At 43.7% G+C, this 22388-nt stretch overlaps 1 protein-coding gene across 1 annotated transcript in view; it reads right to left on the bottom strand.

The window, feature by feature from the left end:
• DMTN (dematin actin binding protein) overlaps positions 1-20395 on the bottom strand; it is a 98891-nt gene extending 78496 nt beyond the window's left edge. Inside the window, exon 1 of the mRNA XM_077469821.1 lies at positions 20377-20395. The gene's annotated coding sequence lies outside the window, so the exon portion shown is untranslated. The remainder of the gene's footprint in view (positions 1-20376) is intronic.
• Between the last annotated feature and the right edge of the window lie 1993 nt (positions 20396-22388).

Below are 22388 nucleotides of genomic sequence, written 5' to 3'. Positions count from 1 at the left end.
ATGAACAGAACTGTCATACTTTCCTATTAGCGAAAAAAAACACATCAAAAACGCAACGCTCTTGGTGCTGGTCCATTGAAGTCTATTACATGCAAAACACAATCTACTAGCGCCATAGGAAACCATGTTAAATGGACTGTCTGCAAAATGCACTTAAAAACACATAAGTGTAAACCAAGGGACAATGGTAAAACTTCTACAGTCCACTCATGCCAACCATGGTATGAAGCCAATTCAGACACAACACAATACATGCTAAAATCATCGTAGGATGTCAAGTTTAGCCTTCTATTGGTTGAACTATATCTTTTTTCACCCTGACTAATTATGTAACTATGTAACCATGTTTACACATTACAGGTCATTTTTTAATTGTAGAATGACTAATGATCATTTTTATCCTACAAGCCATTTTCTTGTATTCTCTCCCTGTTAGAGCAGAAGATGACAGCCTGAGTATCAGGCAGTAAGACCCTATAATCTTCTACCCCATCTCAGTTGTAATAACAGACACTAAAAATGGCATATTACAAATATACTATCAGGGTTACATGAAAGAAAATGAAAGGTTTTCCTAATTGGCAGTTTTAGCCTTTTCCAGCAAGCCAGAGAGTGTGCCAGTTTATTAGACCTGAGCTCAGGCCAGAGATGAACCAGTCTCTACAGAGGCCCTATTGTCCAAGATTGACATGACATTGCTGTTCCTGGAGAAAATTCAAGTCAATAAGAGGACACATAGCTATTTCTTTTTATTACTTTTATCGCGCGTCCACACGCCTGGACTATTCGACGGACTTGGTCCGGCGGACTGAATCCGACGGACAATTCGATTGTGGTTGGGCTCCAGCGGACTTTTTCTTCCCAAAAGTCCGGCGGATCTAGAAATAAAACTTGCTTCAAATCTCTTGAGTCTGGTCGAAAAATCCGGTCGTCTGTGTGCTAGTCCCATGGACTAAAACCGACGCTAGGGCGGCTATTGGCTACTGGCTATGAAGTTGCTTATTCTATGTCATCACGTTTGAATCTGTTGGACTTTTGGAGTGACCGTGTGTGGCCAAATCTGTTCGTCTGAAAGTCCCGCGGACCTCAGCTGCAAAGCCAGTTGGATTGTCCGCCGGACCAAGTCCGTCGAAAAGTCCGGTCGTGTGTATGCGGCATAAGGGTTGATTTCAGATTGCTATAAATGCCTATTTCTGACTGGTTCTCTTCAAGCCATCATATACTATGTCTGATACCTTGACATACTGTAAAAACAAATATAAATGTAGTAGTGCTTTTACAATTGACAGGATCCTGTTTTTGAAAGAATAATCTTGGCAAGACTGGCAAAGGGTAGAATGGGACAAATCCCTTGGGGTAAATATTTGTTCGTGACTCGGAGCTGCTTTGTAGATAGTGGCAGAGCCTTCATCTGTAGGGCATATACAGTAATTGTGCAATAAAACATAACACACAGTATATTGCATCACAATTTACTGTATAGTTTTGTTTTTTACAAATGTCATTTGCTGTATAGTTTTGTGTTTTTACAAATGGACTTTACTGTATAGTTTTTAATGCAATGATTGTCCTATATACAGTATATGTTATTTTACAAATGGCACTACAGATTTTGTGAGACAAAATATTATAACAATGACTTGCCTACAGGTGAATAAAATTACTATTCTGACTACACCTCATTACCGTAACCATACACTTCATTCCTCATAATCCTCATTTATAATAAACACGTAACTCCCAGACTGCCTCTGCAAGAAGTAGCCAGCTCTCCATGGTTTCTGATACAAATTCAAGACCTAAAATGCTACATTTTCTCCATTATATCTCTATCACTGACAAGTGTATATTTCTATATGTGCAAGTTCCTTTTCATATTACTGAGCACATGAAGCAATGGTTTTTTAATTTTTATGTGTCTGGTTTGGCACCCAGTCCTCCTTTCCCAGCACAGACCTGGAACTGGACATCATAGTGTAGGAAAGTAACTTGGGAAAGGTTACCACCAAGCATGCTTTTTTGTACTATGGTATGGTTGGAAGCAGACACAGACACAAAGAGAACACACAAACTTCATGCACTTTGCATGGGAAGAGCACTACAAAGCAAGAACTGTAACTACTCCCATGCTGTCTGATATGTTCATACCTGTACAATTATACCTTTGTGACACCAAAGCTACTATACTAGAAAGGGATTTTGTAATCCACCTGGAATTTCTACATATTTTGTTTGTGTGGATTTTTGACAATTAGCAAAAGTTACCGTATTTTTCGCTCCATAAGATGCACCTGACCATAAGACACACCTAGGTTTTAGAGGAGGAAAACAAGGAAAAAAAATATTCTGCACCAAATGGTGTACTAAAATATTTACCAGTGCTCATGAAATGCAGCCTGATCTGTGCCGATGAAATGCAGCATTACCAGTCCCATAAAATGCAGCCTGACCTGTGCCAAAGAAATGCAGCCTTGCCAGTCCCATAAAATGCAGCCTGACCTGTGCCAAAGAAATGCAGCCTTACCCGTCCCATAAATGCGGCTACTCAAGCCGCGTACACACGTAGCCGTCTGTCTGACGTACTTAGTCTGGTGGACTTCCCGCCAGACTGTCCGTCGGACTTTGCTACTTGCCCACACACGGCACTTTTTCAGCGGACTAATACGGCGTACTAAGTTCGCCGTACTATCCGCCCTACTTTTGAAATGAACGGACTCGCCCACACACGCGAAGGAAAGTCTGCTCATTTCGAGCGTGTCTCCAGGTAGGCGGGGCCCGCTAAGGAGACATCGCTGGCCCCGCCGCCTGGTATGGACTTAAAGGGGAACCCCAACGCCGAAAAAAATCGGCGTGGGGGTCCCCCCCAAAGTCCACAACAGACCCTTGTCTGAGCACGCTACCCGGCCGGCCAGGAAAGGAGGGGCGAGCGAGCGCCCCCCCTCCTGAGCCGTACCAGGCCGCGTGCCCTCAACATGGGGGGTGCCTTGGGGAAGGGGGGGCCGCGCGCCCCCCCCACCCCAAAGCACCTTGTCCCCATGTTGATGAGGACAAGGGCCTCTTCCCGACAACCCTGGCCGTTGGTTGTCAGGGTCTGCAGGCGGGGGGCTTATCGGAATTCCGGGAGCCCCCTTTAATAAGGGGGCCCCCGGATACTGGCCCCCCACCCTATGTGAATGAGTATGGGGTACAATGTACCCCTACCCATTCACCTGTAAAATAAAGTACAAAAAAAAAAACACAACACACAAGATAAAATAATTTATTGCACAGCTCCGGGGGTCTTCCGTCTTCGGGGGTCTTCTCGCCGGACTCCTCCGCTATCTTCTTGTAGCTCTTTTACTAGCGGAGGAGCCCGGCATTCTTCTTCGTCGCCGCGGCCTCTTCTTCTGACTTCGGGGGTCTTGTCCCAATCTTCGGTTCTTCTGCCGGGCCACCGCGCCTTCTTATAGCTCTTTTACAGGCGGTGGCCCGGTCTTCTGTCGCCGCCGCCGCCTTCCGTTCTTCTTCTTCTCCTGGAGATGTTGACTCGAAGCTCTCTCCGGCCGCAATGCCAGGGACGCGCTGCGCTGCCACTTATATAGGGACAAGGGGCGGTGTCACATGGGTTGATGTCACATGGGTTGGTGTCACATGGTGACCCCGCCCCCTTACGATGTCACAGTCCCGGAGGATGCTGGGACTGTCGCCACGTGACATCAACCCATGTGACCAACCCATGTGACATCAACCCATGTGACACCGCCCCTTGTCCCTATATAAGTGGCAGCGCAGCGCATCCCTGGCATTGCGGCTGGAGAGAACGCCGAGTCAACATCTCCAGGAGAAGAAGAAGAAGAATGGAAGGCGGCGGCGGCGGTGACAGAAGACCGGGCCACCGCCTGTAAAAGAGCTATAAGAAGGCGCGGTGGCCCGGCAGAAGAACCGAAGAGGGGGACAAGACCCCCGAAGTCGGAAGAAGAGGCCGCGGCGACGAAGAAGAATGCCGGGCTCCTCCGCTAGTAAAAGAGCTACACGAAGATAGCGGAGGAGTCCGGCGAGAAGACCCCCGAAGACGGAAGACCCCCGGAGCTGTGCAATAAATTATTTTATCTTGTGTGTTGTGTTTTTTTTTGTACTTTATTTTACAGGTGAATGGGTAGGGGTACATTGTACCCCATACTCATTCACATAGGGTGGGGAGCCGGTATCCGGGGGCCCCCTTATTAAAGGGGGCTCCCGGATTCCGATAAGCCCCCCGCCCGCAGACTCCGACAACCAACGGCCAGGGTTGTCGGGAAGAGGCCCTTGTCCTCATCAACATGGGGACAAGGTGCTTTGGGGTGGCGCGCGCGGCCCCCCCTTCCCCAAGGCACCCCCCATGTTGAGGGCACGCAGCCTGGTACGGCTCAGGAGGGGGGACGCTCGCTCGCCCCTTCTTTCCTGGCCGGCCGGGTAGCGTGCTCGGACAAGGGTCTGTTGTGGACTTTGGGGGGACCCCCACGCCGATTTTTTTCGGTGTTGGGGTTCCCCTTTAAGTCCATACCAGGCGGCGGGCCAGCGACGTATCCTTCGCGGGCCCCGTCTACCTGGAGACCCGCTCGAAATGAGCGGACTTTTCTCCGGGCGGGAAAAGTCCGTTCATTTCAAAAGTACGGCGGACTGGCATACACACGGCCGGATTGTTCGCCGAAATGCGAGTCCAGCGGGAAGATTGGAGTGTAAAACTACATTCTAAGTCCGCCGTACTTTCGGGTCAAAAAAGTATGCCGGAGGCTACACGGGGGGATTGTTTGGCGGACTTGAGTTTGCCGGGCTTTTCCACCCGCTTGTTTGATCGTGTGTATGCGGCATCAGGCTGCTCTGTCTTCTGTCTGAATGACAGGCCCAGCCAGGAGATCACCTGCCGCTCACGGGGGCTTGGGCTGTCTGTCCTCCGCTCTTCTGCCAGTATTGTAACAGGGGGGAGACGGTGCCTGGTCAATATTTGCTCCATAAGATGCAGAGACATTTTCTTCCATATTGTTTGGGGGGGGGGGGGAAGTGTGTCGTATGGAGCGAAAAATACAGTACTTTTTCTTGGATGGATGGAATATATCCCTAATCCACTTGTAGCGCCGGATCCTGAAGAGCACGCATTATGTGTTTTTTTTTCTATTTAAAATTCCTAAAACCGCAGTTTGGTTTTGGGCTTAATTATACCAAATTATGATTTCAGTACCAGTCTAGGTGGATTGCACTGGTTTCTGCTTGGCCACAGGTGTCGCTGTCCCTTCTGGCATGTGTGAGAACGCAGTTTAGATAAGCGCATTGAGTGCCATTTCTTTCTCGGAACCAGCCCAGTGGGAGTGTCATCCTGCTGTGCATTCTGGGAGAGGGTACTTAAGGAACTGACATCACGTGCTTCTGGGTTCTGGTCCAGAAGATCTTTCTGTCTGTTTGGTCCTGGTCCTCCTGACCAGCCCCCATGGCCCTAATGGCCTAGGGTGCGGATCCATCCAATTCCGAGTCTCGGGGGTTGGCTAGCCCGAGGCAAAGTAACTGGAAGGAGGATTCAAAGGTGGTCTGGTGCCATCTCATCTGTGGAGAGGCCCAGCAACTGAGGAAGCAACCAGGGGAGTACTGTATGAGTGCTCTCTAAATTTGTCTACATCCTTCAGTTACTACAAGTGTTCTACAACAAGTCTGTGGCAGAGACTTTATTCACCAGTGTTCTACAACAAGTCTGTGGCAGAGACTTTATTCACCAGTGTTCTACAACAAGTCTGTGGCAGAGACTTTGTTCAAGCGTCCTACATGCAAGATTGTGGCAGAGGCTTTGCTTTATTCGAACACTCTGTCGGCTGCTAGGGCTAGTGAGAGGAGGTCTATCCGGTAACTGTGTGAATCCAGTTGTGAGTGGCAATTCTCTGAATTTCTATAGTGAGAGACTTCCTATCTTGAGCAATTCCAAGAGTACCTGAGCTTTCTACCTAAACCCTCTATCCTTCATTAAGAGACTGTGTTTTGTCTACCTGTTTTGCAAATAAAAATTCCAAAAGCGGATCCAGTGTCAGTTTCTACAATTCTTTGGGCCATCTGCCTCGGGAAACCCCTAGAGGCATACGAAGTCAAGAAGGTAACGGTAAGCCCAACAAAACCAGCCGCTCCTTCGGGGGTCAGTGCTACACACTTTACAGAAGGGTTGGAGTCATCATTAGAGCCAGATTTAAACCGGGGGGGGGGCAGGGCACTTCAGGTTTGGGGGGCCTTTTATACACAGAGTTGGTTTACATTCTCAATAACAGTCACAAAAAATGCAAAACACATAATTTTATAGGCGTGTATGCACATGCACACAGTCATAGCACTCGGTGGTTCGCTTGGGCTGCCAAAATTCATTTTTAAAAATGATTCAATATACTAGTCCAGAGTAAAAACTTTTACAGATGATGGCCAGCAAAAGATTACTTCCCAAGTTACATTTACTAAAAGAAAGTAATGTTTTATTCTGATATATTTTATATTATTTTATTATTGTTTATTTCATATTATTTTAAATACTTTTTTATATTATTTTTGTATAGAGGAGGGGCCCTTTTGTTAGGGGGCCCAGGGCAGTTTCCCCTTTTGATTGAAGCGCTGTTTGCAAAAGTTTTTATGATTGTCGTTTTAGAAGCTTTCACATCATGTGCACTACATCTACACAGTTAAGTTGGAAAGAAGACTGAAATGGCTTCTAATAGCACGTGGATCATTCAGAGACTAATATTTCACTTTTCCTCACCTTTAGTTTGAGGGTTGCCTGTCTACAGACATCATTGGACTGTAAGCTTAATAGTCTGGGGTGAAATGTAAACTTGTAAGCATTCTTTGAAAGAGCTACATAAATATGATAGATCCATGAAACAATTTATAATAAGTGTGGCCTTTGAGAATCATAAGGACGTTATTGACATAAATGTCATGAGACCCACACCTACAGAATAGAGGATATGTGAGTTCAGATTTGTGATATTTTCCTCTGTTAAGTAGCAGCCTGGAATGAGGAGTAGTGAATTCCTACACTGGGTGAGGATATGCTGCCCTGCCCAGAACAGAGACCATCAGCTCAGTGGGTCAGGATCTTCCACCCAGGTGTTGTATGTACAGCTAAAAACATTCTGCAAGAAAACTGATTATGTGTATATATTACAGTGGCTCTAGTGAATATTGGATCCTAAGTATCAAAGTATCCTTTATAAGGACTGTCTGTGCTGCCTTGCACTGCTGGTGAATAAAAGTTTTGCAGGATAAGTAGGTATACACAGTGATGTAGGAACAGGTTGTGGTTTCAATCTGGCCTCTGCTATTGGGGGCTCATAGGAGTTAATTAGCGACACCCAAGTTTAGAACTAAATGATTTCACTAAAGCCGTGTACACATGGCCGGAGTTTTTGACAGCAAAGGTCCAACAAAACAAATCGATCTGACAATTCAATTGTATGTGGGCTTCATCGGACCTTTGCTATCGAAAAATCAGACAGACTTTAGATTTAGAACATGTTTCAAATCTTTCCGACGGACTCAAGTCCAGTCGAAAAATCCGTTAGTCTGTATGCTGTATGCTAGACGGATGAAAGCCGACGCTAGGGCAGCTATTGGCTACCGACTATGAACTTCCTTATTCTAGTCCGGTCGTACGTCATCACGGTCAAATCCATCGGACTTTGGTGTGATTGTGTGTGGCCAAGTCTGTTCATTCGGAAAGTTTGTCGGAAGTCCGCCGAAAGGCTGTCAGGAAGATCGTTGGACCTAGTCTGCCGGAAAGTCCGGTTGTGTGTACATGGCATTAGAGATCTAGAGAAATAATGTGAAGGGGAATATAGAAGGTTTGGGGGCTTAGGTGAAGAGAAGGAGGGCTGCAGGTATTAGGTACAAGATGTTACAAGGTGAGTGTGTTAGCTATAGAGGGAGTTCTAGGGAGTGAGGATGTTAGGTCTAGAACAATGGGAAGAGTCTAATAACCTCCCAGTGGGGCCTAGGTGTAAAAAGCTAAACCAACTATCTTACAGAGATTGGGTATAAAAAATTGAAAACTTGGCCCACTGGCTCATAGAGACTGAAAGTAAAAAAACAAAAATATCTCTAGAGAGAGCTCCAGCCCTTCCTTCTGATCATAACTAAACTACTCCACCTTTATTTTTTATTAACATGGAGCAGCACAGTGGATTAGGGTCCTCAGTTCAAATCCCAACCAGGACACTACCTGCATGGGATTCACATGTCCTCCTCATGCTTGTGTTGGTTTTCTCTCACACTCAAAGCACATGCTGGTGGGTTAATTGGCTGCTGTCTAAACTGGTCCTAATATGCATATATGCGATGTGGGGCCCTTAGATTGTAAGTTCCTATAGAGTGATGTGAATATACAATATGAATTGAGCTGCTTAAATTGTTGGCACTATATAAATACCTGCTATAAATAATTAAACACTTTAATAGATTATAATAAAATATTAATAAAGCATGGCACCTTAGTCCACACACATGCTGCAGATATGTGTTCATCTGTAATTGTCAGCTCATGTGTACCTTTACGCACGCCTATATTACAATGTCTACAGAAATAAACAATAAATGTTGTTATAGAAATTTGATGTGACCCACTAAACTGTATGAAATCATAAATAAATAAATAAAATGTCAATCAGCAATTCATGAATAATGGAAAAAGCTATCATTAAAATGTATGATGCAGTATATGTATATATATACAGATATAAGATATTTCATAATAATTCCATCACTGATTTCACAAGTCAGTATTAAATTAGACTTTACAAAAACTGTAAATTAATAGTTCACATATCCAATAGGGATAAGCTCACAAATGGTCTTATTCAATTAAATGTTTTTTAGTCTTGAAGCAACTCTAGATTGCTAGATTAAAAGCCTTAAGAAAAATGCCCCTGGACAGAAAACAATTGATACTTATCTGTCCTGCTGCCCGCACTGTGTAACTTCATCCTCCCGAAGACCTAGGCTTGGTTAAAAACCTTCAACATCAAATACACTTCTAGGAGTGTTGCATGCCTGGTGTTCCACTGTGTTATGTGGTTCCTTCTGCCTGTTCCTGAGTTACTACTGTGTCCTGTAGTAATTGGAGAGGGGGCATGGAAGAGACCATAGAGGGCGAAGGGACACCAGGCATCATCTAAATGTGTTGCATGCTGAAGAATCTTCAGCAAGTTTATCACCTAAAGAGAGTGAAAATGGTCCGTAGAGAGGTAGGACAGTTCTTTTCTTTGCAGGGACATCTATTCTTCAATTTTTTTTATGAAGAAAAATGCCCCTTATATTGGTGTCAGAGGGAGGAAGAATGTCTACATTGGAGCAGTGGGAAAAAATTGTCCTTAATATTGGTGTCAAGCGGTGGAAGGCTGCCCCTTATGTTGGTAGTCAGTGGATGGTAGACTGCTCTTTACACTGATGATATTAAGACTGTTTGTCAGACGTCCACTTACCAGACCAGTGAGTCCGCTTGGGCAGAGGGTGGTCTCCCGTACGTGTCCGACTTACAACCCCTGGTAGAGTAGACAGGTGGATGGAAGTGCGGAGTGGTATGAGAGTCTATGATGAGGGCCCAGGAGCTAGAAGTAGGAGAAACCCCGAAGCAGCAGGTAAGTAGGCTGGTACACAGGCAATTGGGGTGCGGAGCAGGAGCTGAGCAGGCGGGTCCGGGTACAGGCAGGATTTGGCAACAGGCGGGCAGCAACGGTACAATAGGAACAGGCAGGAGCGAGGTCAGAACAGGCTGAGGTCAGGTGCAAGTGGAGATCATGGGTGTCCAAGAGCAAGCCGGGTCGTCAGGAGATCGGAGACACAGGAATGCAGATACAGGCAACGGAGCAGGGACCGGGGGAGCTGCTGATTTATCAGCACTTGAATGGAGTATGCGACAGACCTAAATAGGCCGATTGGCGCCAAACACCATGCACGTGCGCGTTGCCATCTGTGTCCCATTGGGGAGATTTCCTTCACTTCCTGTCACATATCCAAAACAGGAAAAGAGAGGAAATCTCTCCAAAGTGAGTGAATTTTGGGGTGTCACCAGAACTAGTGCCCCCATTGGAAGATTTCATCTCTATTAGTGTTCTGATGTCAACCCAAAATGTGGGATTTTCTCTTACTTTCAGCTTCTATAATTACGGTAAACAGGATAAATAAAGAGGGTGAATATCCCTAACGGGAGCACAGACAGTAATAACAGCTGTGTTCTAATCCCTCTCCATTCTGTCCAAAACTCAAAAAAAAAAGGTTTTTCCTTTTAAATCTGAAAAGGAACCCAAAGCTCCACCTGCTGGCTCAAACAAAGAGTCCAACAAAAAGAAAGAAAAAGGTGCTACAAAGGTGCCATGAACAAGGCCGTCATGGCTGAAACACATCTGCAGTGCCTACATGTTTTTTTTATGGAGTATCAATAAAATTGAAAAGATTGAAGAGCATGTATGGAGTTGCAGATCGTCTTTTACTGATTATCAAATGAAGAGTACTGAATAATAACATGCAATGTTTTATATTTACCTGACTAAAAGTTATTTTAAAGAACATCTAAAGGTTCCGGTGTGACAATCTAAACAAGTCTCAAATCCCCGGTACCATGTGATGTACAGGCCTTACCTTCCTTAGGTGAGCTAAATCTTCCTTCGCTTGCGTCCCATATGCTCCCCTCCCAGGCACTTCAGCTCATAGTGGGAAAGTTTCAACAACAGAGGCAATGCTGCCAATCCAGGAAAAATAGAGGGCAGATGCACTTACAGTTATGTTCTGAACCACATATTTTTTAATGGGAGGCCGCAATTAATTTTTTAAGTCCTGACTATGATAAATAAAGAAAACATCTGTACAAAACCAAAATGCATTCCCTTAAAAATTAGGAACTCATAATCGAACAAGAACAAAAGTCCTATAAAGGTGGTTTTATATATCTCCATTGGTTGTAGGCCGCACCTTCTCTACTATTGGTATAACCGGGGTTACCACTGTGCACATAACTGTGCACTGCTCTTTAATAGAGCCACATACATTCATTGTACACATCAATTCATATTATAACAGTAGGAGCTGTGTTTATTATATGGAAACTTCACTAGTTTACCTCCTGTGTGCAACTCTATTTCTTTACAATACATGCTTTAAAACTATGAGTTACTGCCACACAGCATAACATTCGTTTTAGAAACTTTGCTTGACAACCGGGAATATACTGCGGTGCAAAAACTTATTCCAGCAGGTCCAAGAAGGTCAAAGCTTAGAGGCCAGGACTAGCAGTTGTGCAAAGGGTGAGTAGGAGCCAAAGGTGGGTAGAAAGTCATCAGGGCTCCTAGTGTTAAGATCACAAAAGAAGCTTGATGGTTTATGGTTTTACATAGGTTCATGAATACACTGGTGGCATGGTATGATTAGCTCTATACCACTTGTAAAACCAATTAATCAAATTTATCTTTACATTCTACTGTATATAAAGTGCTTTTTTAAGCACTGCAACTCAGCTGTATGGCATAAAATGACTGTACAAGTAGATCATTTGGGTGAACATTTTGTTTTCTCAATGCGTTGACCCTGTGATCATTTGAACAGTATGTATAGCAAATTATTGTTTATTAATCTTGGCAACATACCTGACTTCACTATGCAGACATGCAGGTGCAAAAGTTTTGAAAGGACTAGCAAACTTGACCACCCCTAGTTTACCCTAATTAATCTTATTTTCTTAATTTGAAACATTTAAAACTATTATTGACTGATTATGTGTATGGCCAGCTAAGGATGGATTACAGGGGCTCATATAGACAGAAGAGGGCAGGTGGCAGAGCAGACACTATCCAATCATCTTCTGGCAACCACAAGGCCTAAGTACTCCAAGAACGGGATTGTTCAGAGCAGCTAAGAATTCCTGTCAATAGTGGGAGGGGAGGGGAAGGAGGAAGATGAGTGGCGCCAGCAGAAGCTGCCAATACTCCTTATCTCAGGCCAGGCATATGACAGTACAGCAACTATAAGGCTCCATGCACACTTGACGCTTAAAAATCGGTGAAAAAACACTAGCACTTTTGTTAAGGATTGGGCGTCCTTAATAACGGATCCCCGCTGATAGCTGAATGTAAATACAACAATTTCCGGCAATAAAAAATTGAGTGATAAACAGCGTGGGGTACCAGTCCCATAGCTCAGATTGGGATTTTGAGAGGAACCCTACGCCAAAAAAAAGGTCAAATAAAAAATGGCATGGGGTCCGCCCCAAAATTCATAACAGACCCTTATCCGAGTGAGGGCCCTCCTCCCCTTCCTGAACCATACCAGACCACATGCCCCCAAAACACCTTTTCCCCACGTTGATGAGTTCAGGGGCCTCTTCCCCGCAACCATGGCCTAGTGGGTGTGGGGGTGCGGTGGGAGACTTATTGGAGTCTGGAAGTCCCCTTTAAAAAGCAGTTATCATGATTAACAATGGAGCTATACCTCCGGCCCCATGCTGTAATTGGACACAGCACGAGTTTGGCAGATGATTTCAGCCAATGATTTTGGCTAAAGTCAGCTGATCAGCTGTGGCCAATCACACAGAGTTCTGTGTTTACAAAAACAGAACAGAAAAATAATTCTGTGTACTGTGAACAGCGATCTGGCTGTTTCTAAACAGACAGATAGTCAAGTAAAAGCAGCACATTTTACACACATTATACATTGTTAGGCCGCGTACACACGGGCGGATTGTCTGCCCAACTAAGTTCGTCAGACAATCCGACAGACAGTCCGTTCAAAATTTGAATGAACGGACTTGACCACACACGATGAGCAGACAGTCCGCTGAAAGCGTGCGTGATGACGTGTACAGCATGTACGACGGGACTAGAAAAACGACGTCCTATACACTGCAATGCAACCTTCGGCCGTGTAAATCCTTTCTGAGCATGCGCCATACTTAGTCCGTCCAACTTGCCTACACACGAGCGGACTGTCCGCTGAAACCAAGTTTGGACGGACAAAACCAAGTTTGAACGGACAAAATTCCGGAAATTCCGTAAGACTTTGTTCGTCAGACAGTCCGCTGAAAAAGTCTGCTGAAGCCCACACACAAGCGGATTGTCCGCTGAAACACGGTTCAGCGGACTAAGTTGGACAGACAATCCGCCCGTGTGTACGCGGCCTCAGACACACATTTAACCTCTTGATTGCCACTAGATGTTAACCCCTTCCCAGCCAGTGCTATTATTACAGTGTCAGTGTACAGTATTATCACTGATCACTATATTAGTGTCAGTTAATGTACCCTCCCAGTGAGGGCCTGTTAGTGCCAGATTGTCCACCACCCTATAAGTCGCTGACCTCCAGCATTACATTATAACATCTATAGCTGCATAAATTCTATTATAAATACCATAGTTTGTAGACGTTATAACTTTCGCACAAACCAATTCACATATACTTAGTGAGATTTTTTTTTTTTTAACCAAACATGTAGCAGAATTTTTACCTAAATTTAAGAAGAAAGTAGATTTTTTTTTAATTGGATATGTTTTATAACAGAAAGTAGAAAATATTGTTTATTTTTTCAAACTTCGAAGGGGGTAAAACCTTCCAGGGGTCAAGTTTATTTGTCCACCCCTAGGAATCATGTATCTCCAGTATAAACTAGGAGCTCTCAGAGGAGTGTGCAAAAGAAATACTTATCACTAAACCTCATTGTTTCCATGGCTCCTTCTGGTTGTATAAAACGAAATACCAGTATAATTAAAAACCAGGTAGCTTTCCTAAAATATAGATCTATTGAACTTGTAGAAGAGTGCCACTTTGCTCTCCTTCCTTATTGGCAGACACAGGCTCCTGTAACTCCGTTCGCCACAATCCCCTGGATTCCCATCATCCCTTAGAGTCCTGGGCATGTCCAGGGTATATAAATACTCAATCTCCCTATTCTCTGGTGCTCAGAGGGATACAGAACTCAGAATACTACTCTTCTAATGAGGTGACATTACCTTCAGCTACATGAAGTCCCAGAGCAAATACTCCCCCAGCCCTTCCTTTTTTGGAGCCTGTCTGGGGATCCCTCCCAGATAGCAAGGATAACTTGCCACAAATTTGTAGCAGTGTTGAATTGTAAGTTTTATTAACTTGCTGCACATTTTCATTGGCAAGTTGTACACTTGCAGAGCACTTGAAGCACAAGTTCTAGTTGACACTTTTCCAATTTGTAGCAAATTTGTGTGGCAAGTCTCTAGCAAGAGCAAAGTTGCAGTGGTGAGTTTACAGCAAGAGCTCTGCAAGTCTACAGCATGAAAATTCAGTCACAGTGACCCCTGTAATGGGATGACTATTCCACAACATAACTGAACCAGAACTTGCAGAATGTTGGCAAATAAAGTTGATCTGGAGCCATGCAGTTGTCCAACAAACTTGTGAAGCCTGGCAAGTCTAGCAATAGCTTTGCAAGTGATTTTCAAACTTGCAGCAAAATTACTTGTTATCTAGGCTGTGACCCACTACCTGAAGTAACAGCTACAATCAGCCTTCTAACAAGAAAGGTGATAAAACCCAGTTTCCAGGGAACCAAACGTAACTGTATTTGTTCTAGTTCAAGGGTCAGCAAGCTGTAGATTGTAGCCAGTTGACTGTTAGATCGTGGTTTGGGCTTGCTGACCCGCCATTCCAGAGTATCAAACAGAGTGCAATGCAGAGGGACTACTTCTAAATTTGGATCTGTAGTAGAGAACAAGAGCCGCATAAACTGATGCCTCCTCTGTAGTGATGGCTCCTGTCCCATGTGGAGTGATACCAACTGCATTCCACCTCTACACCCAGCTAGCGGTCTCCAGAGTGGAGCCAGCAGAAGGAAAGAAGTAAACTTCAGGTCAGTGTGAAGCAATACACTGGACGTGATAGTATAGGGCTGCTTTTACACTGATGTGCTGTGGTTTAACCACACCCTGGGTGCAGTGCAGTGTACCTGCAGCTTTCCTGAGGGTTTGCTCCCCTTAGCCCTTGTACACACGGTCGGAGATTCCGACAACCAAACCCGTCGGAGTAATTCAGACGGATTAATTCCAGAAGAGGTCCGGAAGTGATGTTGCATACACACGGTCGGACTAAGTTGTTGGAAAATCCGATTGTACATAACATGATGACGTTATTTCGTTACGACGGGACTACGTTCAGGCTAGTAGCCAAAAGCTTTGGTCTAGGAATTTGATCTGAGCATGCATGGCATTTTGTCAGTCGGAGTAGGCTACACATGATCGGAGTATGTCCGATTGGAGCATTTTGTCGGAAAATTTTACCAGCAAGTTGGAAAAGTTGGTCCGTCGGATATTCCGACAGAAACAGTCCGATGGAGACCACACACAGTCAGAATATCCGACAAACCGGTCCGATAGGACACATTCCGTCGGAATCTCTCGACCGTGTGTTCAAGGGCTTAGCCATAGACTTCTATTATATCCTGCAGGTTTGGTGCCCTTTCTGAATGCAGGAGTTTTTGTGAGCTTTTATAAAGTGATTCACACCTGCAGGATATAGTAGAAGTCTATGGCAAAGCGCAGCTAACCTAGGAAAGTTGCAGATGCACTGCAGCACATCAGTGTGAAATCAGCCTTAAAGGGGCTCAGAACAGTTGGGGGGACCCCAATGCTTTTTTTTTTATTTGGCACAGGGTTCCCCTTATTGTACATACCGGACACAAAGGGCCTGGTAATGGACTGGGGGAGGGGGGAACCCATGCGGTTTTTCTAAATGATTTTTAACTATATTGTCAGGATCCGACAATTCATTACAGCCGCGAGCAGTTTTAAATTACTTTTTTTCCTTTCGTTTTAGTTTTTTAATTTTTCTGTGGTATTGTTCTAAACACGGGAAAATTGTACTTTACAGGCATATTAAAGAATATTTCAGTTTTATTGTTTCACTTTAAGCATTATTAAAATCACTGCTCCTGAAAAAAAAGTTTTTAAAACTTTTTTTGCATTGATACATGTCCCCTGGGGCAGGACCCGGGTCCCCAAACATTTTTATGGTAATAACTTGCATATAAGCCTTTAGAATGAACACTTTCGGTTTTTTATGTTAGTGCCCCAAGGACTTTAATGGTGTTCCGTGGCTTTCGAATTTGCCGTGAACACCGCATGATGTTCGCTGTTCGACGAACAGGCGAACACCTGATTTTTGAGTCGGATCATTGGGCTCAGCCTATTCATAAGTGCAGCGCAGGCACTTCTGCTTCTCTAAAAAGCGACATCATTTGTTTTGCAAGTGAACTTGCGCTGCCCCCTAGCGGTCACGTGTGGCAACTATTCCTAAACATCCCTGTTACTGAGATAGCTTCAATGACTGTTATTATTTTCTAATACTATTACATAGTTTCCCCCCATTCTATCTGTTTAGTCAAGTCACCCTGTGTTCATCCAGTCTGCCTGATCGTTTGGCTGATGCTGTTACATAACAATATCACTAAATAACCCTAACTAGTTAAAGTGTTTGTTAACCCCAGAAAAATAAAATAAAGATCCTGTTCCCCTAAATCATGTTATACAGCACAGTGCTTGTGCTGTGTCATTTGTCAATTAGCCCCCTGCATCACCTATGATACCTGGCTTTTCCTACCAGTTTCTACCCTCCCCCCTGTATGCTGACTCCGATATATCAGGACTGCCGAGTTCTGACACTGGAGTCAGAGTTTGTGCCTCCGTCATCCACAGCCCTACTCTGACTCCTGTGTCCTCTCCCCCCTCCCCTCTCTGCCTGACAGCTCCATGTCCGTGGCGCCCCCTCCCGTCCTGCAGCTCAAATTACTGTTTATTTTTCATAATCCTCTCTATTTTTTACTGCAATGGCCCCCTGTGATTGTGCTTTATGAAAATAATGCTGTATATACCTTGTTTACAGAGTGCTGATCTGTGCTCATTGACACGCCGCCTCTCTCCCCTCCAGGGCCGGTGCTACCACTAGGCAAACTAGGCAGCCGCCTAGGGCGCACTGCTGCCTAGGGGCGCCCGGTTGCTGGTTTCCCTCCACGTCTGCATGCTCTGTAGGCTGCAGCTTGTAACTAACTCAGTCTCAGGCAGCTGCTTTGTCTGACCGGTAGTGTAATTAGAGGCGCAGCACTGGAGCCAGCAGAGCCGATGCTTCCGCTACAGCGCCGTTTTCTGTCACATGGGCAGGGCAAAGGGGGTGGGGACCAATGGGGGCGGCAAAATTAGGTTTCGCCTGGGGTGTCAAAAATCCTTACACCAGCCCTGCTCCCCTCTCAGCCTGGCAGATGCAGTGGGTGAGGCCACCTCTCTCCTCCTTCCCTCCTGACTGACATCAGCTGGGGATCCTCGGCCCTGCCCACTGCATCTGTCAGGCAGAGAGAGGACAAAATCGGTGGGTCAATGAGCGCAGATCAGCGCTCTGTAAACAAGGTATATACAGCATTATTTTCATAAAGCACAGTCACAAGGAGCCATTATATGTAAAAACAGAGAGGATTATGAAAAAAATACATTGGTGGATTAACAGCCACTTAATGCAATATTAAACCCAGCCTTTTTCTAAGCCTAGGTTCACACTTGTGCGGTTCAGGGTACCGCATGTGATTCACACAGGAATCGCACTGCATCCACACCAAAATAGTGCAAGGACCTTTTTTTTTTGCTGTACCCAAATCGGATCGCACTGCGTTTTGTGAGCTGTTTCGGGTGTCTTTAATTTAACATTGACACCCGCAGCAAATCGCATGCACAGAATGTGATTTCAATGCGGTGTGGGAAATGCACAGGATTTGCTGCGTTTCCTGCATCTCATCAGTGTGAACCATTGTCACCTGTTGATTCTGCCAATAAGTCCGTTATTTTTCAGCCTCCTGTAACAGATGAAGATGTCCAGCAAAAGTGGAAGTTACAAGGTTGAGACAAACCATTTAAAGAAGGACTAAACCCGTCAATTTAACTTTCTCAAAGCAGTTAAATTTAAGGCATGCTGTGAATGATAGCTGCCGCTGTTGTATGGGCTGTCAACAGAACTGTCAAGCAATCAAAAGCCATCAAACGGCTGGTGACATAACTGATCACATGTGCAACTCACATTTTATCATGGCATCACTTTTATCATGGTTAACATTCCTCAGCTTAGGCAGTATAAGTAGTTGGCACACACATAACCTAGAATGCAAATCCCTCCATTGTATGATTTACATGTTTTTTTCATTAAAGCGGTGACTCCGTTGCTCCTCAGAGTAAGATCTGAGTCTCTCTGTACATCAGGGTCATAGTCACCATCCCATTAACAGGAAAATCACACAAATACTCCTCATGTACATATACAGGTGTTATCACAATGTGCTCACATTACCACAGCCTATGAAAGTAAAAGCGGTATTAAGCCCAAAACCAAAAATGTAATATATTACAGCTTACCAATCCCCCTCTGTTTTCACCTGGTGATCTGGCCAGTAACACACCTTCTGTATTAGGTTGCCCCCACTCTGGATAAAGGAGCACAGGGGGAAACTTTGGACAGCAGCATTGCCAGTCTGGGGGAGGGGAGTGTTAGCTGTCCTAGCAGATTTAAATACACTCACTCATTGAAGTCAAACAGCTAATATTTTATAAGCAATTACATCAACAGTTTTTTTTTCCTTTTTGGGATAAAATTTTTACATAAATAAATAAAAGCTGATCATTGTAAGCACCTCTGTCATTGTTAAATAGTTTGTGTCATCTCTATAACTGTACATCTGCAGGACAGCTTGTTCTTTAAAAAAAAAAAGATGTACTGGCTGAATCATCAGATAAAAAAAATAAATAAATAAAAAGCCTACAAAGAAAATGAATGCAGCCATCATATCTAATGGTAAGCTGTAATATAATAAATGTTTGCTTTTGAGGTTAATATCATTTTAATGTACTTTTATACAAATAAAAGCTTTTTTATGATGCTTATGTATCCATTATTTACATTAAAGAAGATGCACCATGTACCAATTTCCATATAATACATATACACCCACCACATATCTGGCACCATGTGCCAATTTCCATATAATACATATACACCCACCATATATCTGGCACCATGTACCAATTTCCATATAATACATATACACCCACCACATATCTGGCACCATGTGCCAATTTCCATATAATACATATACACCCACCACATATCTGGCACCATGTGCCAATTTCCATATAATACATATACACCCACCATATATCTGGCACCATGTACCAATTTCCATATAATACATATACACCCACCACATATCTGGCACCATGTGCCAATTTCCATATAATACATATACACCCACCATATATCTGGCACCATATACCAATTTTCATATAATACATATACACCCACCAGATATCTGGCACCATGTACCAATTTCCATATAATACATATATACCCACCAGATATCTGGCACCATGTACCAATTTCCATATAATACATATACACCCACCACTTATCTGGTACCATGTACCAATTTCCATATAATACATATACACCCACCACTTATCTGGCACCATGTACCAATTTCCATATAATACATATACACCCACCACTTATCTGGCACCATGTACCAATTTCCATATAATACATATACACCCACCAAATATCTGGCACCATGTACCAATTTCCATATAATACATATACACCCACGAGATATCTGGCACCATGTACCAATTTCCATATAATACATATGCATCCACCATATATCTGTCACTGATTCCGTGCATGCACCTCCCTCCCTGCTTGCATTGACTTTCCCATAGGACTTTCATATAGTGACAACTTGTGAACATGTCCTCATGCAATAACACACGTGTCTGCTCATATAGCTCTGTCCATTGTCTTCACCACACTGGACACAATGAAGACCTTTCTGTTTAGGAACTGCTTTATTTAATCTGCTTGCACATCTAATACCCTAGCCACAAAAAGTAGGAATTATATAGAGAAAATAAAAAAAGTGTACTACTGTATGCATATCCTATGTAGCACACATACTGAACAAAATACATGATTCACTTTTGACTATAGTTGCTATAGATGAACTACAAGTGTCAGCATTTCCTGCCAGCCTCCATTGGGGTTTACAGCTCCCCTGCAGCTTCATGGTCATGGTTGCTCATGGTTGTTTACATTTCGCAAATAAATGTCTCAATAACCGCTATGTCGCTGTGATTCTAGGAGTCACATTCATGCCATAGCTGCAGAGGTGTATTTTAATCAGATTTATGCCACATGCAATCAACAGTGACGTACCACCCATCTATCTAAGTGCATATACAGATTTATCTGTACACCCAGTCACACTAACAAATAATGCATATGTATAAGTATAGACATACTATGCACAAAAAGGAATACACACACACCTGGATATACAGTATATATATATATACCTACATAATGGCCAGGCCCAGCTCAGTGTTACGCAGTCAGAAGATGCACAGTCACATTTCCTCCTCCCTCCCCATGTTACCCCCTTTACACACCCTCAACTCTTCCCCGTTTACCCTGCCTACCTCCCTGTGCTTGTCAGCCCCCCACCGTGGCATTACCGTAGGTTCCCGTGCAGTACAGACACTGTCAGCATCATCTGCTGCTCCTGAATCCTGTAACTATGGTAACAGCTAATCCTCAGCATCACCAGGGAGATGGCCGGTCCCCTCCCTGCCTGCAGAGCAGCAGCAGCCCCTCCCTGCAGCACATCTCCATCCCTTCCTCCCAGCCACCAGACCATTTATTTCTACACAACAACAATCGTTTCACCTTGCTGCTGACAGTCACCCTCTCCGGCTGTGGGTTATTATCCTCTCAGTAGTACTAAAAGGGGGCAGATACGGTTCCAGATTAAAATAATCACTTACAGTACAAATCAGCTGCAAATCTGGTGCTGGCAGTGTATTGCATCCCCTCTCGCAACCTAATTGCAGGGCACAACAAAATGACCTTTCATCTCAGTAAATCTTTCTAATGGTGCCGTACCAACCCCCCCCCCCCCCCCCCCATCCCAAGGCTGCGCAGCATCGCAGTGTGCGCAAAGATTAAAATGTATGTAAACAGGTAAACATTATTGCTTCAGTGATTCACAGACGCCCACATCTACATAGACATTAGACTTCCCGAAAATAAATTGCCCTAAATGATAGATTAAGATACAGCTGCTAACACCACACTGATAAAAATGATTCTGCTGGCTTGTCATTTTAACATAAAAATTTTATCTTTTTTCAACAAATAAATACATGTTAATTAATTTACTTTGATAATTTAAGTACCTTACTTAATTTTCATTAGTTCTTAAAACACACCTTTTACGTTTACAAAAATAATGTATAATATTGAGTAATCTAGACAAAACTTTTAAGCTTATGTGCATTTCCATATTCTAATCGAGTTACATTTACTTAAAAAAAATAATCTTTTCATTTGACTGAAATGATGTTTGCCAAATGTGCAACTGCATGAAATTTGATGCTGTAATTTTAAAAGAGTTTGACATCTTTTGGAACTTTGTAAGCCTGCACAAGGCAGTTCCCATCTATTTGAGGATAAAAGAGAGTCATCAATGACAAGAATTTTTCCAAGTCACTACAAAGCCATGCAATGGTATTGAAAGTTATAGAATGAGCTTTGAACAAATTATCGTTCACATGTTTTAAATGTTGCTTAACATACCATTTAAAATGTTTACTTTATTTATAAATGGACATACTGTACATCCGTTGTATACACCTATTGAGACAACTCACCTGTGCGCATGCAAATTTTGAGCTTACTGCATTCGGCAGAACGCAACCAAGATGCAGGGTGAGGGACTGCCGGCTGTTAAGCTTTGTGCCACAAAATTAATGTTTCTGACATTCAGTTTTGAAGTTAATGCATATAACATTTTAGATTATGTGACCTCAAGCCCCATCCAATTTGCACTTCATGTTATTAAAATTTAAAAACAAAGATAGCATGCATTATTGTGCATTGTGTCCATCTGCCATGGAGTCCATCAGGAAAGGAAAATTATGGTAAGTATTTAATAATACATTTTCCGTTTTCCTAACAGACTCCATGGCAGCCTACGTGTGGGAAATAACTAGCTAGTCCACACGGGTGGGTATGCTGATCAAAGAAATTTTTTTATATAACCCGTCAACTGACAGGACTCTTAAATCAAAGTTCCCAGAAGATAGAGACGCAGGCTCTATACTGTAATATGACATAAAGGTATTAATGGAGGCCCATAAGGTCGCTTTTCAGATGACATCTGGAGCCACATGCTGTGCTGCTGCTCACAAAGCCGCCATACCCCTGGTGGAATGTGCTGTCACCGCCTCTGGAGGAACCAAGCCCTTAGCCCATAAGCCTGCTGAATATACTGGACCATCCAGGCTGCAATCGTTCTAGTCATAGTTTGCTTA

The sequence above is a fragment of the Lithobates pipiens genome, unplaced genomic scaffold, assembly GCF_037356315.1.
Source record: "Lithobates pipiens isolate NorthernLeopardFrog02 unplaced genomic scaffold, aLitPip1_a1.2 Scaffold_8, whole genome shotgun sequence".
NCBI lineage: Eukaryota > Metazoa > Chordata > Amphibia > Anura > Ranidae > Lithobates > Lithobates pipiens.
The sequence above is the reverse complement of the archived record's forward strand: the minus strand, read 5'-3'. Positions and strand labels throughout refer to the sequence as shown.